Here is an 18,915-nt window from a genome sequence, read left to right on the forward strand (position 1 = left end):
GCCCCAGCTCCTGACCCAGCTTCAGCCCCAGCTCCTCTCCAGCTCCTGCCCTAGCTCCCCCCACCCGATGCTTCAGCCCCAGCTCCTGACCCAGCTTCAGCCCCAGCTCCTCCCCAGCTTCAGCCCCAGCTCCTACCCCAGCTTCAGCCCCAGCTCCTGCCCCAGCTCCTTCCCCAGCTTCAGCCCCAGCTCCTGCCCCAGCTCCTTCCCCAGCTCCTGCCCCAGCTCCTACCCCAGCTTCAGCCCCAGCTCCTTCCCCAGCCTCAGCCCCAGCTCCTACCCCAGCTTCAGCCCCAGCCCCAGCTCCTTCCCCTGCTCCTGCCCCAGCTCCTTCCCCTGCTCCTGCCCCAGCTTCAGCCCCAGCTTCAGCCCCAGCTCCTTCCCCTGCTCCTTCCCCAGCTTCAGCCCCAGCTCCTGCCCGAGCCCTACTCACTCTGACTCGATGTGAGGCCTACACCCAAACCCACTCACTGGGTTACGCACCGCTTTAGAGGGAGGGCAGGCCGTGTAGTTCACATAGCTTATGCCGACCTGATTATTTGTCTTGTGTGAAGCGGCAGGCTTTTTAAAAATTGGATTGGGTAACATTCTGTGCGCTGAAGGTTTGTTTCACGTTTTGTAGCGCGTGTCGTTTTGGAGGAACTAGCCTCTGTTTCGATTATCAAACGTAAATGCAACCCTTCTCAGTCTTTGTTTCCATACCATGTGCCATGGACCACACCTGTTGTTACTGTCGTTATAACAACACTTTCATTTCATTTAGGCTTCTCTATGTAATGACTGTACTTGTGCTACTGTACTTATACTACTGTGCTTGCAGTCCTTCAGAATTTTATGAAAGGATCAAATGTTTGGAAAGTATTTACTGTAATGGGTATTTTGGTGTTGTTTTCTCTGTCGTTATTGTGCACTCTTGTCTAACTCCAATAGCATCGGCACTGAATTTCCTGGTTTGTCTGCTTTGTTTACAGGCGCTTGTCTCCCCCCCCCCCTCTGCAAACCTGTCTGTGTTCTTCCTGAGCTACGTCGGTGAGGTGGCAGTACTGCAGGTATGGATCAGTGGCACTCCGATTGATCACGTAAAGAGCAGGATATTAAAGATGTCTGTCACACTCTCCCTCCTCTCTGGCATGGTTCTGGGGGGGGGAATTGAACAAGTGGATGTGAACTTTTCAGCTCAGCGCTGTCACCCCCCTAATCAGGATGTGAAATCTGTAGCACAGCACTCTCATTTAACTTTCCTAGACCCCCCCCCAAAAAAGAACAATTGCGCTGGAAGTAATGTGATTTCTAAATAAACGCCCGCCTGTCAAAAGCCGAGACGCATTTACTTCCCCAATGTAGCTCAAGGAGACAATTAGCAAACAGAGGTGACACGGTAAACAGGTGCACCCATTATTTCTGGAGCTGGTGGCGATATATCCCCATCTCTGAGACTGATGGTAGATCATGTGACATAGAGGGTGAAGGATCTGTCTGCATCAGGGCTCGGCTGACGGGGTCTGCCAGCAGTTTGCAATGTCCTCCTCGCCATCATCTCAAAATATGTATTCTCTCTCCTTTACAGTCACGATGTATAGGTTAGATCGTGTCTGTCCTCTCTCTGTTTTTCACACCATCTCTTTTCTCAACGCCCATTTTCTCTTCCTCACTCTATACATCACTCTATACATTTTGTTTTCTTGCGTATTCTCCCTTTTCCTTGCCCACAATCCCTTCCCTGGGATTATTGACAACACTTTCTTTTTCTTTTAATTCATAGTAGACCCTCGTCCAGTGAGAGAGGTCAAGTCGGTTTGTAAAAATAGATTGCTTGTAAAGTGCTAATCAATGGAAACCTTTTCTCTTGAAGATGGGAAATTCTATAACATTTATTGAAAAAATATTCTACTGTTTGAGCTTGAATTATAGGACAGCTGTCTTATATACCCCACATGTCAAATTATCAGACAGCCTTAATACACCAATGATGCTATACTTTTTATCATTTGAAAATATAGATCTATTTAGTTCATCATGTATATATATTTTTTAAAATAGAGCAATTCAAAGGTATTTCACTCTTAGATTACATTGAATGACATATTTCAAACATGTGTGCTATGTTGTAACAGTGTAACAGCCTTGGTAACTGTCGCTGGTGTTTGGACTGCATTTGCCTGCTGAGATGTATAAATCAAATCTAAAATAGCGAGTCAGTCTTTTGGCTTGTGCAGCATCAGAGGTACGTGAGACAGATCTCAGTCATATTGGATACATCACAAACACATGCTCTCTCTGACGCATTCTCACACAAGGCACACATGCACGCAACCTTCAGGCTTTCTCCAAATGATATCTGGGCCATCACAAGTACAGGGACTAGCTACAAAGGGGATTCCATCAATACGTACCGTACTTCTCAACTCACCTACTCTCTCTCCTCCAGTATGTGCTACTGACGTTCCATAGACATCATGTAAAAGAGGAATGTCGAGTCTGTTTGGATCGTTGAGGAACGTTGAGGCAGCATAAAGGGTTCGTTTATGGGTTAGCCTGTAGCAGTTTGATCCGTATGAGGGGACTTTTTCCACCAGAGCCTTTGGATGGATTCAGTTAGCTCAGCCTGTCACTGTTGTGAGAATACATCCTGCTGTTAGAAATAAGAAATGATTGGCATCCAAGGGACACATTTTGTCTCTGACACTTTGGATAAGAATTAGTTGAAGGAGCGACAGTCTTGATAAGGAGTTATAATGATAATAATTATTTCGCTTTTTTTTAATTTTTATTGCAGGATAATTATTGAAGAGGGTCGTGTAGTCATCACTGTAATCAGTAAAGAAAGATTACAGAAAATCCACAGGGAAACAGATGGTACTTAGTTGTTTTTTGTGTTTTTTTATATATTAAACTAGTACACTTAGTACCAGGCTTAGGATGAGGACAATCAAAAGGAAAAATGATCAAATTAAAATCTCTTCACCCTCAAAAAATAAATTAATAAATGAGATTCACATGCACAATTAGGACTTGTTGGGTGTCCTTTGCCAAAGCCACCCAATCAACCCACAACACACTGTACCGATAGGGGAAGAAAATGCACAAAAAGCCTTTCAACTCAAAGAGCGGTAGTTAAACAGAAAACCCTGACCCCTTGACTTTGTCTATGAGCATAGAGTGTATTGCATTGGTCGCTCGCACGCAATCGGCACGAATAAGGTCACCATTTGTTCGTGTCGCTCTTTTGGGATGCGCCTACGCGGCGTCCACCCGGACTTTCGCTGGGGCCCATCCTCGGATATGTTTTTTTTAAATTATTATTATTTATTTTTATTGTACACGACCAGCGAGGAAGAAAAAGGCTCTTGCTTTCCAGGGTCGGAGTGATCGGAACACAGAGGCTGCTGCCCTACATTCCTGACTAATTGTATAATTGGAAAAGCTCTCCAAATGAGCGCCCCCCCCCCTTTCGCGGGCTGATCTTCCCAGCGCTTCCCCCCTTCAAAGCAAATCACAAAAGTGCATTTTGGGAATAATAATAATTGTAAAAAGCGTTCATTATTAATCTCTTTTACCGCCACCACCACCGCTGCTGGTACTCTCACTACCACACATGGCACCCATACTCATTGGGAGCCAGGCCACCAATAGCGGCAACTTTTCTTTGATCAATGTCAGCCATAACCGTGGTCAAAGTACAACCTGTGGACGACCCTGAAACTAGCCTACTCACCACATTATTTTTGGATGGCCCTGCCTTTAGTGAAAAAGCATGTGTATAAACTTTTTAAAATGTTGCCTCACTGGCATATAACTGATGATCTACCTGTGAGCTGTCTTTGCTTTCATATTTTACTGTTGCGCCCGTGCTCATGGTCAAATTGGATTTTCAGATTTATGGCCCCTCTTACGCGCCTTTCATTTCCATGGATACGGAGGGACAGCGGGATGATTTCTGAGGTCGACGACTCAAGCAGGATTCCAAAGTGCAGTTAAAAATGAATCTCTTAATTAACCCTATTGATCAGTTAAAAAAAATTGAAGCAAATGTGATTTGCATACACCGAGACTGATCAATGCATTAACTCATTTTCTTTTTTCCAAAATCTGATTTCCTCCGTTTTCAAAGTGAGCGAAAGGAGAGTTGAGACTAATGTGGATCGATCCTGCATCTTGCAGGCCGGAATACAAAGCATTTTATTAGTCACTGAAGGGCGAAACATATCAGGAAGACATTTGTTTGAAGTTTGATACGTCAGATTATTTTCTAACCTAACCAAACGTTGAAAGTACTCATCCAGTCTCTCTACTTCGTTTATACTCTGTAACAACAGTAATTATCATAAAGTCACAGATTTGCTTTGTGAACATGAGATTTAAGCAATACTCTAATTGTAAGCTGAATAGAACACATATTAGAAAGGGGATATTTGTTCTGGGAAAAAACAAAATATGTTTCTCTTTTTATTGTGTGAAAAGCAGCAACAAAAAACACCACCACCGAAAACAACAGGAAGAAAAAACTAAAGGTGTTAAAAAAGCAATATGCTGCTTTTTCTCAAGAGCAGCTTATTATAGAGTATTGATTTATAAGGCTTTAAACGCGATCCTCCATGCTCAAGTCAAGGGCAGGGAGAGATGGCTGCAGTCAGGCTACATGACAGTCATCGGGTGCTGCAGAAAGCCTGTTTCTGAATAGTTTTGGAACACAAAAGGGTAATTGTTTTAGCCCAGATGTTGCTTTCGCACAACAAGCAGGATACAATGTTCCTACTGAGCTGATGAGCCCAATCAGTGAAATGATTAAAAATTGATTTTGTCCCTGTAATTACAGTATGTAAACTACTTAGCCAGGATTGCAAAGGAAGTGATTTTCTAATTACGTATATACTCTGGTGTCTAATGATTGGTTTTTTGAAGTAATGAAGAGAGGGTCCTAACGACTCCTCTGTGTTCTGTTGTTTAAGAAAAAAAAAGAGACCATCGTTAGGGCAAGGCATCAGGCAGACAAAGAGCTCAAATTGAATTTTCGCCAGCTAACATGCACAAATTCTGTTTGTTAGCATGCGATCTGGACGCTAATGGTGGCCATGACTTCTGCGGGGTCACCAGTACAACAATCTGGACCCTCCAATTAAAACATTCAGAGGTTATGATGTCATTGTCACCCCCAACACTAAAAAGGCAGATTACAACCTATGTGTTGTGATAATTGTGTTCCTTGTTCTATAACCTGTTAGTTCATATCCTTTCCCACCGTGATATATAGGCCTAAAGGCTGAGACAATAAGAAGATACGGTGGCAGAATATATTCAACCACATCTTTGTTTTAACACAAAACCAGAGAGCAACCTCTGTCTGGTGAACTCCACAAAACATATTGCATGTAACAAACAGTTACATAACCTAGAGCATGGTCAAGCAAGTTAATGTTTCCAACATTTTCAGCCAAACCAGCTATTTATTTAGAACCATGGAGAGTTACCGCAAGTCGCAAAGAAAACAGGAGCTATTCCAGCACCATTTCAATTTCAGCATCATCAAATCACCTATACTTATGCTAATACAGTGACAACTAAAAGATACCAAAAAATGATTTAGTCCAATCAACTTAAGCTAAATATAATGTGGTTGTCCATGGTTCTGATTTCTGTGTGTGTGTGTGCTTGTGTGTGTGTGTGTGTGTGCGTGCGTTCGTGCAAGTAGAAAAAAACATGTTGACTCACCCTAGTTGTATTGAAACGCCAATGCCATCCTCCTCGCTTTCATGTTGATGAAACAGTCTATGACTCATACAGTACACGCTTTTTAGATTTGCTCGCTTGCCTAACTTCCTTTCATGGGCAATGATGAGCCAACTAGTTAACATTATATACATTATACATTATACATATTATACATTCATACATTATATAGTATGAATTTATGGTTGGATCAGAATTGTCATTATAATCATTGGCCAGTACAGAGAATTAAGTAAAACCACAAGTCCGAATCCCTATCTCCGTCCATTTAATTTAGGAAAGGGACAATTTTAGCTAGCCAGCAAGCCACCGGAGGTCAACGTCATAACGAGATGCAACAATTCAAGTTTTGCTGTCAATGACGTTTTGCTTTTGATGTGATTGGTGTGAAGCCAAATCCAAACTGGCTTCCCTTGACACTTATTTTTGGTGTACCAGGACCATTCACAGTTGAGTTCACCTAGTGTAGTTCAACGCTGACTGGCTATTATTTTATTAAAAAATGTATAAAGGGAGGCCAAATGCTTGCTGGCTTCCCTTTCATTCAATGCTACAGGTGGCAACAATGTCATACTCTTTTTAACCAGACAGCATTAGATATATGGGCTAAACATACAGAGACAGATGGGCACTGTTTCGCTCGCTCAGATGCTTTCTCTGGTGAGATACATTAAGCCTTTTGCGAATTTGAGGAAAATGATGAAACACAAACAGACGAAAGATACATTCTTATATATACTGTATATATGATTTATTTTTCTTGGTAAAGTTTTTGGGGAGGCCTGGCTTCCCTTGGCATCCATGAATACACGCCACTGAATATACTAACCGTGATGTACTATATCTTTGGGTGTCAGTGTGCCACTAGTATTTTCCCTGACCATAATGCTCCTTTAAATGTATCATTAACTCTTCTTTATCTTTTATTCCCTTGTTCTAACTCTTTAAAGTATAAGGATCATAAGAGGTTCAGCCCCTCTGTCCTCTCTGGCTCCCTTGTAGAATCACAAGCTCTGAACTGTTCCACATGGCTTCTGTTGTAAATGCATGAACTTCTGATACAGATTTGACCTAGAATGGAGGCCATGTGTAATATGGGCAAGTCTAAAAAAAGGGTTTCAAGGTCTTACCAGGGGAAATAGAGAGATAAAGCTCCAGGGACATAATGTATTTTAAAGAAAACACAAATCAGACCACTCAAAATATGTCATTATATCAATCCCGCTCTTCATTCATTAGCAACAAATGTAGTACTTCGGAAGCAGTTTTCATTGAACAGGACAGAAAAGTACTAACTGGAAGGTCTGATTATTGTTAGTAGTGCTCATGTGGTTTTGGATTTTCTGACATTTTTAGGTGACACAAATCCAGATTCATTACAGTGTGGTGCCAGGACAACAGCCTCTCCCTCACCGTGATCAAGACAAAGGAGATGATTGTGGACTACAGGAAAAGGAGGACCAAGCACAACCCCATTCTCATTGACAGGGCTGTAGTGGAGCAGGTTGCATCGAGAGCTTCGGGTTCCTTGGTGTCCACATCACCAACAAACTATCATGGTCCAAACACACCAAGACAGTCGTGAAGAGGGCACGACAAAGCCTATTCCCCCTCAGGAGACTGAAAAGATTTGGCATGGGTCCTCAGATCCTCAAAATGTTCTACAGCTGTGCCATCGAGAGCATCCTACCTGGTTGCATCACTGCCTGGTATGGCAACTGTTCGGCCTCCGACTGCAAAGGCACTACAGAGGGTAGTGCATACGGCCCAGTACATCACTGGGGCCAAGCTTCCTGCCATCCAGGACCTCTATACCAGGCAATGTCAGAGGAAGGCCCTAAAATTTCTGGGGCCAAGTATCCTGCCATACAGGACCTCTATACCAGGCGGTGTCAGAGGAAGGCCCTAAAATTTGTCAAAGACTCCAGCCATCTCTGCTGTTGCACGGCAAGCGGTACCGGAGCGCCAAGTCTAGGTCTAAAAGGCTTCTTAACAGCTTCTACCCCCAAGCCATAAGACTCTTGAAGAGCTAATCAAATGGCTACCCAGACTATTTTCATTGCCCCCCCCCCCCCCTTTTACGCTGCTGCTGCTCTCTGTTATCTATGCATAGTCACTTTAACTCTACCTACATGTGCATATTACCTCAATTGCCTCAGCTGACCGGTGCCCCCGCACATTGACTCTGTGCCGGTGCCCCCTGTATATAGCCTTACTACTGTTATTTTACTGCTGCTCTTTAATTATTTGTTACTTTTATTTAAAACATTTTTTTATTTTTTATGATCTATTTTTTACATAACACTTATTTTTCTTAAGACTGCATTGTTGGTTAAGGGCTTGTAGGTAAGCATTTAACTGTAAGGTCTACACCTGTTGTATTCGGCGCATGTGACAAATCCAATTTGATTGATCCAAAACTTAAGAGAGAGAAAAGAAAACTAGGAGTAAAAAAAAAAAAACGTTGAATTGCTGCCAGTATCAAACTGTAGTTTTCAGACGCAGTTGATTGTAAGAGAAGCCGATAGCACAGCCAGCACACCCCTTTAATAATTCATTTAGTTAGGCTATGATCTATCATTTTGTACCTTTTGACATGTGATATTGAAATTTAATATTGCATCAATACAAATGATGTATTGCCAGTCGGCCCAAGGATGTGGATTGCAAAGAGATCTCAGAACATCTTTGAGTTCCTTCCCTATTCAACGCCACATTGTACTAGAGCAGATACACAGAAGAAAAACATCCGTCTTTCTGGAGCTTTGATATGTATGTTTAAAAATGACATCTTAAAAAAACGCTCAGGGAGAACTTCTTTCCTCTACCCAAAGTCGTGTCTGAGAAGGGAAGAAAGGAAAGCGAAGGGAACATGACAGTGGTGTTTAGGGGAGACATATTATGTTGTAGGGATCTTTGACATACTGTTTAGTTTCATGAAATCCCCTGGCAAAACTCTGGAGCTCACTATGAGGGACTGTTGGGTGCGATGTCTGTAGTCTAGGCTGTAGACTAGCCTATTTCTCGATTACTGTATAGTCATACATTTCCTAGTTTATCGTTCAATCCGTCTTTACTATTTACTAACTAACCTCTAAATCCCTAAGATGATGCCAACCCATGTTTCTCAAGTTTTATTCTCTCTCGGTGTTTTCTTGTAATGCGATAGACAGGATGTATTTGATTGTATTGAACTGAGATCCTGATCTGTTTTTATCTGTGGTGCTAATGATTTCCTGTTTGTGCGATATTTATGATGCTGCTCTTGGAGACGAGTCTGTTGGTGTGTCATTAACACTGTCTCTCTCTCTCTCTCGCTCTCTCTCTCTCTCTCTCTCTCTCTCTCTCTCTCTCTCTCTCTCTCTCTCTCTCTGTTGTTTGCTTTTCCAGTGATCTACGGATGTCAATTAGAAGACCCAAAGAAAACACTTTAGGTGAGGAACATGCTTACTGTATTTATTTTATACCATATAGAGGTGAGACTGAGAAATTGGACCCAACTGACATTTCCATATTCCCCAGTCATTTCAAAACCAACACATATCTACAATTTGAATTGATTCATTTTTTTTAGGGACTATACCAGTTTAAATGGCTTCCATTTGGCTCGTGGTGTACACCAGACATCAAGCGCAGGGCAGGTTGTCAGGTTAGTGTCCTGCGCCTGTGACGGTGGGAGAGGGATGTCGTGTGAGGAGGTGCTATGGGGCTCTGTGGGGCCTCTCCCTGTGTCTTCTGCCTGGGCTTATTAGTCTACCTGCGAGGGTCCTGCCCCTCTCCGGAGGTGTGCCTGCCGTGGGGCAACACCTAGGCAGGAGGGATCCTCTGTGACAGATGACCTCTGTCTGTCATTCGCCAGACTCATACCTCACTCTGAGAGGCTGACAGTCAGACAGAGCCCAGGTGGACTTAAGCTGGCTCACCCAGGGCTTGTTGTCAGTGAGGGATCTCCTCACTAGCTCTGTGTTGTCTCGATGGGGGACTGGTCGTGCTATGTGTGTTTTTGTGTGAAGGGATGTTTGTGTGCTTGCCGTCTTGTGGGGGATGGACTGTTGACACACTTCATATTTCAAAATGTGGGACTGTGGAAAGAAATGAAGATTGATGTGGAAAAATGTTTAGAACACGTCTTATGTCAGTAAATATATTATCATTTACACATATGTGACACATCTCACAAGCCTACTGTATATGCATACACATGATCAAAAACCCACACATATTCACAGGGGGGCTGAGATGTTATTAAAGCTATATGCTGTAATTGCATTTGATCTCAAATAAACACAAATTCAGTCCATCTCCCACATAAAGATGGCAGATGTGATGGATGACCACATTAGCGCCAGGGACAACATTAGATTTGCTCAAAATTATTGATCTTTTGTTTGCGAGCCAAGTCGGCAATAAATAACCGTATAAGAGAGATGTGACTCATTATCGCCGTGCCAACTGACAGACCTCTGTCAAAACAACTCTCCTACATCGCCACTCTCTCCTCTCTAACCGGATGGATTTAATCCACTTTTAATTCTCGCACTATTACTATCGGATTCCCTTAAAATGTTAATCCCACTCCGATAACCTGTATTATTCAATATTTTATACACATGTATTCAGAGGTTTTCTGTTTTATCCCTACCTTCTTAGTGAAAAAATCCTTTTATCACACAATGGGTAATTTATATCCATTACCAACATTTTCAATCCTTTTCAGTGCTGCTGTCAGTGCCTTTGGCACAGTCATGATTAATGTGATCTAATAATAGTATGCCATTATATTTCCTTTAGTAAAACATGTACCAACATCCTATTCAGCTCCACCAAATTCATTGCCTCTTAAAATATTTGTCCTTTTTCAGTTGAAAGAGAAGATCGCTATTTTCTCTCAGGAGATGATTATGAAGGTTTTTAGTGAGAATGGTTTCCTATTTTCGGTCTTATGACTTTGTGTGAGTTTGATGAGTGGTGGCAAGATGGTGGTGGGTGAGGTGATATGGACATGCTAGAGTCTTCTCACGCCACAGGTAACACAACGCTGCTTCCCCCGCCTCCATTGTTCGCTCGTGGCTTGTGTTCGATCGGAGTGAGGGACTTGTGTGCTTCAAGTGCACAGCAATCGTTTGTCATTTTAGACGCACAATGTTTGCCGGGTGGTTCCAGACATCACGTTCAGTCATCAAACCTACAGCCAATGGGTTAAAAATATAAATGAAATATGCTATCATATCAAATGTTATATTTATTTGTTTTTTTTTCACGGATAATTTTCTACTCGTGTTGGTGATCGTGCAGCCTTTGAGAACATTGTGGTTTCATACAGTAAGAGTCCTTCCAAATGTAGATAGATTCATAAAAATTGACCGAGACAATGATGTCCTAGTTGGGATAGAATAGGGGGGGTGGAGGGGCAGCCTGCTGACTCCCTTTGGAGCGACTGGAGGATTTGGGGGAGATGTGGAGCGGTCCAGGAGTGGGCTCCCGTCCCACCAAGCCCGGACGGTCTGAGCCAGCCTGCCACTCGTGGGGGCACGTTTCTGACTGGGGTGCCAACAACCTCCCCCGCTCGCTCCCCAAAGAGGGTTAACCCTTACTGGGTTCTTAGACTTGTATCCAGAATCAACAGGTGGTCGCACAAAACATGGGCATTCATTTCCTCATGACTTATCCCAGTGTGGGCAGAGGGGGAGGGAGAGAGAGATAGATCGGGAGACTGTAACAGAGGGAAAGGAAGAGATAGAGGACAGAGAGAGAGAGAGACAGCGAGAGATAGCGAGACACAGAGAGGAAGGGTGTGTGTGTGTGTGTTCCTATCTCGGTTTTGTTTATTACTAGTGTGGTTGGTGGTATGGACCAGCTTGTGGAGGGTCCCACCACTGTGTGAAATTGACATCAGATGGCCGTGATGACTAGAACAGAACAATATCACATCTCGTTTCCATTTAGCAAGGGGCAGCTGTGGCGGGCGGTGGCGGTGGGGGTGGGGGGGGCACCTGACCCCGGAGTCAAACCACACTCCGACCCCCGCACTCCCAGAACCAAGCACAGCTGTCAACACTTTACATCAAAAGACCCCCCCCCCCCCCCCGCATATGTATTTTTCCCTTCTCATATGCTATGCTCCAGAATTGATCCTACTCCATTTAAGGATCATGTGTATTTGAGACACAGCTTTTTTTTTTTGTATTCCCTTTTTTGTCTCAAGTGTCTGGCTCCAAGCAGTGACAATCGAAATGAAACCGTTTCAAAGCCAAACGATATGGGACAGAGTTTTAGTGTATCTCAACATGGCACACACAGCATTTGCCTCTGACCACAACATTCATCCAGCCCTCTGTAGTTGGGATAGCTGTGGTCACTTAGACATGTCAAGATCAAACACTCGACAACGTTTAACACTGTTGTTCTTGTTTTGCTGGGAGGTCTTTGTTTAGTAGGACGCACATAAATAAGTGGAGAGTAACCAATAAACAGTTGGCGAAAACAGCCTTTCTGAGTCAGCATATTTACTAATGTCTGATTACATTTCCGGAGAAAAAGCTTGTAGGTTGTAAATAACAAACTGTCACAATGTTATTTACCGACTTTAATATGCACTCCGTGTGATGAATATTTTCTGCATGTTGTATGTGCATGAATGAAATGTTCTCTCTGGGACCGTACGGGGATCAAGACTGGAAGGTTACAGTTGAAAAGTCCTTTTTTTTATGTCCTCATAAATGGATCAGTCAATGGAGAGATTCAGACAGATAGATAACAGAGAAGAGGAGCGATTGTGTACTGGGGTTATTACTGTACAGTAGACTCACCTTTTCCTCCTCTAGGTCCTTCACATCGGCTCTCCCTCTTAATAGGGGAAATCCTTCAGGGGTGGGGTGAGAGAAGAGGGGGGGGGGGCTGTGAGCTCAGCAATTTCCTTGCAGGACCCAGAGTAGAACAGACCAGAGCTAAGCAGAGCGTCACAGTCTGTGTGAGACTCTGGAGTGAGTCAGGCATTTAGAGAGAGGGGGGGGGGAGGGGGTTAAGAGAGGGAGAGCGATAGATAGGGAGAGAGAGAGAGCGAGTGTGAGGGAAGGAGAGGGAGAGGGAGGGGGGAAAGAGAGTGTCGCTCACATGGAATAAGCCCCACACGTCTGGTGGCACCACACAGTTATTCCCATGATGCAATCTGTGTGGGGTGATGATGATGAACATGATGATGATGAAGGTGATTATGATAATGATCAGTGCACAGACAACAGTTGTCGTGGCTGCCTCTCAGTTTGCATCATCTGGCCCTATATAAATATACAGACGGCCTACATGGGCATATCAATGCTAATGCCCCTTTAATCCCATAAGTGCTCCGTTATGGCAGAGGTGGGTTAGTCTCTTAAAGTCCAAGCTGGCTCTCCTTCCCTCCATCCCTCCATTCCGCCATCCCTCCTCCCTAATTAGGCACCAGAGGATCTGACAAGAGGGGCTGTGTGTGGCAGCAGCCCTGAGCTGAGCCTGGGTGGTGGTGGTGGTGGGGGCACACAGGACTGCAGCAACCCAGCCAGGAGGCAGGTCACAGGGGGAGAGTGCCAGGGCAGCAGTGGACACTCTGGAGGTGGGGCCCTTGGCATGCCACACCAAGGTTAGTTCACCTAGCAGCTATTTCTAACCCGGCTGCAGAAAATGCCTTCACCGTCACCCCCTACGTATGTTGAGGAGGTGTGGGGTGAATATGTAGCGCTCATCTGTTGATAGCGGGTAAAACACAGGGCCCAGCATGTTGATTTATATCTATTTATATTAAAGTCAGGATGGCTAGAGGAGCCTGACACCTAAATGTAGTCGCGTGATGGAGTTAGCACCACCCCCCCTTCTCTGCACCACCCAGCACCTTCTCTGCACCGCCCCCCACCTGCTCTGCACCACCCCCCCACCTTCTCTGCACCGCCCCCCACCTTCTCTGGACCACCCCCCACCTTCTCTGCACCCCCCGCACCTTCTCTGCACCACCCCCCACCTTCTCTGCACCGCCCCCACCTATTCTGCACCAACCCTTCAACTTCTCTGTACCGCCCCCCACCTTCTCTGCACCACCCCCCCACCTTCTCTGTACCGCCCCCCACCTTCTCTGTACCGCCCCCACCTTCTCTGCACCGCCCCCCCACCTTCTCTGCACCACCCCCCCACCTTCTCTGCACCGCCCCCCACCTTCTCTGCACCACCCCCCACCTTCTCTGCACCACCCCCCACCTTCTCTGCACCACCCCCCCGACGTCTCTGCACAACCCCCCCACCTTCTCTGCACCACCCCCCCACCTTCTCTGCACCACCCCCCACCTTCTCTGCACCACCCCCCGACTTCTCTGCACAACCCCCCCGACGTCTCTGCACAACCCCCCCACCTTCTCTGCACCGCCCACCACCTTCTCTCATCTTTTCCTTTTCTAAATTTGGACGAGGACATTAAATGGATGTGCCATAATTCTGTGTGTGTGTGTGTGTGTGTGTGTGTGTGTGTGTGTGTGTGTGTGTGTGTGTGTGTGTGTGTGTGTGTGTGTGTGTGTGTGTGAGGGTGTACATAGTTCTGTGGTTATGAAGTGAAGCATTATGGCAAAAAAAAATGCTTAAATAATTTAGCGATCACATTATTTTGTAATGCCATTCTTTAGAATGGACTCATTCACTCTAATAAATGCGTTGCTGGAAAGTTCCGGGGATTTTGTGGGGCGCCAGTGAGCGATAGCAGCCACCCGACTCCTAGCTCCAGCCTCCCCCTCGATGCTACCATGTGACCTGCGCCATATTCCTCACCATCAACACTGTGGCCAATTGAGACAAAAAAAAGGACACATATTTTATTTATGTGTCTAAAGTACGGTGAAAGGATGGCGGGATCACTCCATCCGCGCGGGTCAATTCTCCCAGATGGAGGGTCCGGATGGTGCACAGAAATGGTAGGGTTATTGATTTGTCAAAGAAATACAGCGTGCGGGTTGGGCTTAAACGGCCACATAAACCTGAGCTGTCAGGAGCAGAGAGGCTCAGCGCTGACATTTAGCCACACAAACGGAGCGTATGGATTCACCGCGCCAACACGCCCGTCTCAGCCAGATCATATTCCTCTATTGTGAGCGCCTGGGAGAGGCTCACTTATGTAGGGGATTTTTCACATTACACCACAGTGGCATAAAAAGAGTTACCCCCCTCCTTTATTGGAGTACATACCTGGTATTAATACGAGGAGGGGGAGGGAGAGAAAAGGCACACAGCGGAGTGAGGGCCCATAAAAAGGATAGTTTAACAATTGATCGAGAGCAGTAGTGGAAATGGCAGCTGTAAATCAATTTCATCTCAGAGCAGTTAAAGACTGTTTTCTAATGAGGTTAATGTCACTTAATGACCAAATTCCTCCATTTAAAAATGCCCTCAAGGTGTTGGAAAAAGATAGATGTCGCCTAGCAACATTAACTCGTCATGACCCAGCTGAAACTGAGGGGAAAAGTTTTCCCCCCAAGAGGAATGGAATGTTTTATAATATTTTAATTTTTTTAAAGAATGAAACGTGGAACGTTGAAGTGGATGGCGGTTGGGAAAGCAAGGTGAGGGAGGGTTGGGGAAACGTTGGGCTGGCTGTCTAGCGCTGCAGGGCGGAGGCTCAGAAGAGAAGCCGTGGCTTTAAAGGAGAATGAAAAGGAAGAATGACCCATCACTAATACACAGCGAATCGGGTTTACCCTCCAGGGTTTCAGGGTGTTTATGGAATCTCTTATGTCATGGGAGACGATACTGGTAAGGGGGGTGTGCACTTTGCAGAGGGCAGATGGAATGCCAACAGACATGCCAACCCAAAAACAACGGGTAAATGATGAGATCATTACTAGACCCATACAAAGCCTTTACTTTTAATCTGACACAAATCTTACCGTACTAACATTTGGGCTCTATCTGTTTTGCAAATCTAAGGCTGAACCACTGTGCGCAACCTAAAACGGAAGAAAGGGTTCTGATCCACAGGCCAACCATTCATCACCGAGGCCCTAAAGCTATTATCATGATCTAATTAGGTTTAAGATAAGTCTGTGTCATGCCCCTGTCCAAGGCTGCCTTGTCCCCAATTCTACAAATTCAGAACATCCCAATTTCAAAATCCCACTCACGCTGTATGTTGAACGAATACAGGAGCTACTAATGCAATTTCATACTACTACATACCCGCCCACTTACAGAAATCCATAAATTCACACGATGACACAGATTTACACACATTAACGCGTACAGTAGCTTGTGTGTGTGCGTGTTCACAGTGGAAGTAGATCAGATACAGCATGTGATGGAGGCCCATGTCTAAGTCTCTCCATTACTCACTAGAGGCATCATTTTCTCAGCACTGTGCTCTTACCCCTTCTGTGTTCTTCTCCTCCTGTGCTGTAATGAATTGAGGTGCAGATGAGATGATTTTTTTGGGGGGGGGGGGGATTACAGTAGCGTTGCTGAGACACGCAGGCACTGACCTATAAAGAAGCCCTTTGAGGAGACCCATTAATCCACCTGTCCAGAAATACTATATTTATATGTGTATCATAAATCTAGGCTGAGGTAGTCAAATGCAATTTGGAATTACCAACGCAGATACGCAATTCATTTCTTTAGCGTGATTAGCGACAGTGGTGCGACTGGCTGGCTCAGTGGCTGCCCAGGGGTGGCCTGATGTACACGCCGTGTGTTCGTTACACCAACAAACTGCACTGGGTGTGTAAAGAACACACGCGCACGTACATGCGCACAATAAAGTACACTGCTCCAAAAAATAAAGGGAACACTAAAATAACACATCCTAGATCTGAATGAATGAAATAATCTTATTAAATACTTTTTTCTTTACATAGTTGAATGTGCTGACAACAAAATCACACAAAAATAATCAATGGAAATCCAATTTATCAACCCATGGAGGTCTGGATTTGGAGTCACACTCAAAATTAAAGTGGAAAACCACACTACAGGCTGATCCAACTTTGATGTAATGTCCTTAAAACAAGTCAAAATGAGGCTCAGTAGTGTGTGTGGCCTCCACGTGCCTGTATGACCTCCCTACAATGCCTGGGCATGCTCCTGATGAGGTGGTGGATGGTCTCCTGAGGGATGTCCTCCCAGACCTGGACTAAAGCATCCGCCAACTCCTGGACAGTCTGTGGTGCAGCGTGGTGTTGGTGGATGGAGCGAGACATGATGTCCCAGATGTGCTCAATTGGATTCAGGTCTGGGGAACGGGCGGGCCAGTCCATAGCATCAATGCCTTCCTCTTGCAGGAACTGCTGACACACTCCAGCCACATGAGGTCTAGCATTGTCTTGCATTAGGAGGAACCCAGGGCCAACCGCACCAGCATATGGTCTCACAAGGGGTCTGAGGATCTCATCTCGGTACCTAATGGCAGTCAGGCTACCTCTGGCGAGCACATGGAGGGCTGTGCGGCCCCCCAAAGAAATGCCACCCCACACCATGACTGACCCACCGCCAAACCGGTCATGCTGGAGGATGTTGCAGGCAGCAGAACGTTCTCCACGGCGTCTCCAGACTCTGTCACGTCTGTCACATGTGCTCAGTGTGAACCTGCTTTCATCTGTGAAGAGCACAGGGCGCCAGTGGCGAATTTTCCAATCTTGGTGTTCTCTGGCAAATGCCAAACGTCCTGCACGGTGTTGGGCTGTAAGCACAACCCCCACCTGTGGACGTCGGGCCCTCATACCACCCTCATGGAGTCTGTTTCTGACCGTTTGAGCAGACACATGCACATTTGTGGCCTGCTGGAGGTCATTTTGCAGGGCTCTGGCAGTGCTCCTCCTGCTCCTCCTTGCACAAAGGCGGAGGTAGCGGTCCTGCTGCTGGGTTGTTGCCCTCCTACGGCCTCCTCCACATCTCCTGATGTACTGGCCTGTCTCCTGGTAGCGCCTCCATGCTCTGGACACTACGCTGACAGACACAGCAAACCTTCTTGCCACAGCTCGCATTGATGTGCCATCCTGGATGAGCTGCACTACCTGAGCCACTTGTGTGGGTTGTAGACTCTGTCTCATGCTACCACTAGAGTGAAAGCACCGCCAGCATTCAAAAGTGACCAAAACATCAGCCAGGAAGCATAGGAACTGAGAAGTGGTCTGTGGTCACCACCTGCAGAACCACTCCTTTATTGGGGGTGTCTTGCTAATTGCCTATAATTTCCACCTGTTGTCTATTCCATTTGCACAACAGCATGTGAAATTTATTATCAATCAGTGTTGCTTCCTAAGTGGACAGTTTGATTTCACAGAAGTGTGATTGACTTGGAGTTACATTGTGTTGTTTAAGTGTTCCCTTAATTTTTTTTAGCAGTGTATATACTGTGTATATATGTAAACATACGGTAAGGTATCCACACTCATCGGAGATGGTCCCGCTGACATCGTGTTCTAGCCACGCTGATTTAATTCCACTTGCGTAGTCCGCGTGGCTCAGTTGGTAGAGCATGGCACTTGTAAAGCCAGGGTTGTGGGTTTGATTGCAACGAGGGGACCAGTACGACAAATGTACGCGCTCACTACTGTAAGCGGGTCCGGATAAAAGCGCCCGCTTAAATGACAGAAATGTAAATGTGAAAAAGTCTTTCTATGTTGTTGATAAACTTAAGATATAGGTCACACTGGAAATCCTGACCTGATGAGATGCTTTTCATTCTCTTTGTCATGCCCCGTCCTCCCTTACGGCAACGAGAAGAGAAATATGATTAAGAATGAGGGCTCTCTTTCACTTACTTACTTCCCTCATCTGATAAAACACAGCTGAATGGCCACAATAAGAGGGAAATGGCATTTACTCCATTTTGATCTGTTCAGGTTTTCTGAAGGGCCACTTTTACCCCGACGAGGGTCTTTCTCTCCTCTTTGATTGATATGTGAAATACGTCTCCCTCTCCAGCTCTAAAGGCAGACCCTGTGTGGGGCTGAAAGGTGCTCATTGTCAAGGCAGGGACACTTTGTCAGGAAGCAATCCTGTTCCCAAGGCCTGGAGAATGTGTCCAAAAGATACGGACCCCATTTGGGTACTTTAGGAACTTTCGTTTTGCGTCTGAGGTCATTTTAATCCTGATGAATTTTTATAGACACTGTGGCGTTCAATAGCTAGCCGGTCTAATGCCCTAAAAAAGAAAGGAAACCCACCCACAGACACAACTAA

At 45.3% G+C, this 18,915-nt stretch overlaps 1 protein-coding gene across 5 annotated transcripts in view; it reads left to right on the top strand.

Annotated features, from left to right (window-relative positions):
• The window catches only part of znf536 (zinc finger protein 536), a 183,489-nt gene that overhangs the window by 19,124 nt on the left and 145,450 nt on the right, over positions 1–18,915 (top strand). For all 5 annotated transcript variants that reach the window (XM_029721873.1, XM_029721877.1, XM_029721874.1 and 2 more), the window contains exons 4-5: positions 972–1,049; positions 9,118–9,161. The gene's annotated coding sequence lies outside the window, so the exon portion shown is untranslated. The remainder of the gene's footprint in view (positions 1–971; positions 1,050–9,117; positions 9,162–18,915) is intronic.

This window comes from Salmo trutta, chromosome 29 (assembly GCF_901001165.1).
Source record: "Salmo trutta chromosome 29, fSalTru1.1, whole genome shotgun sequence".
NCBI lineage: Eukaryota > Metazoa > Chordata > Actinopteri > Salmoniformes > Salmonidae > Salmo > Salmo trutta.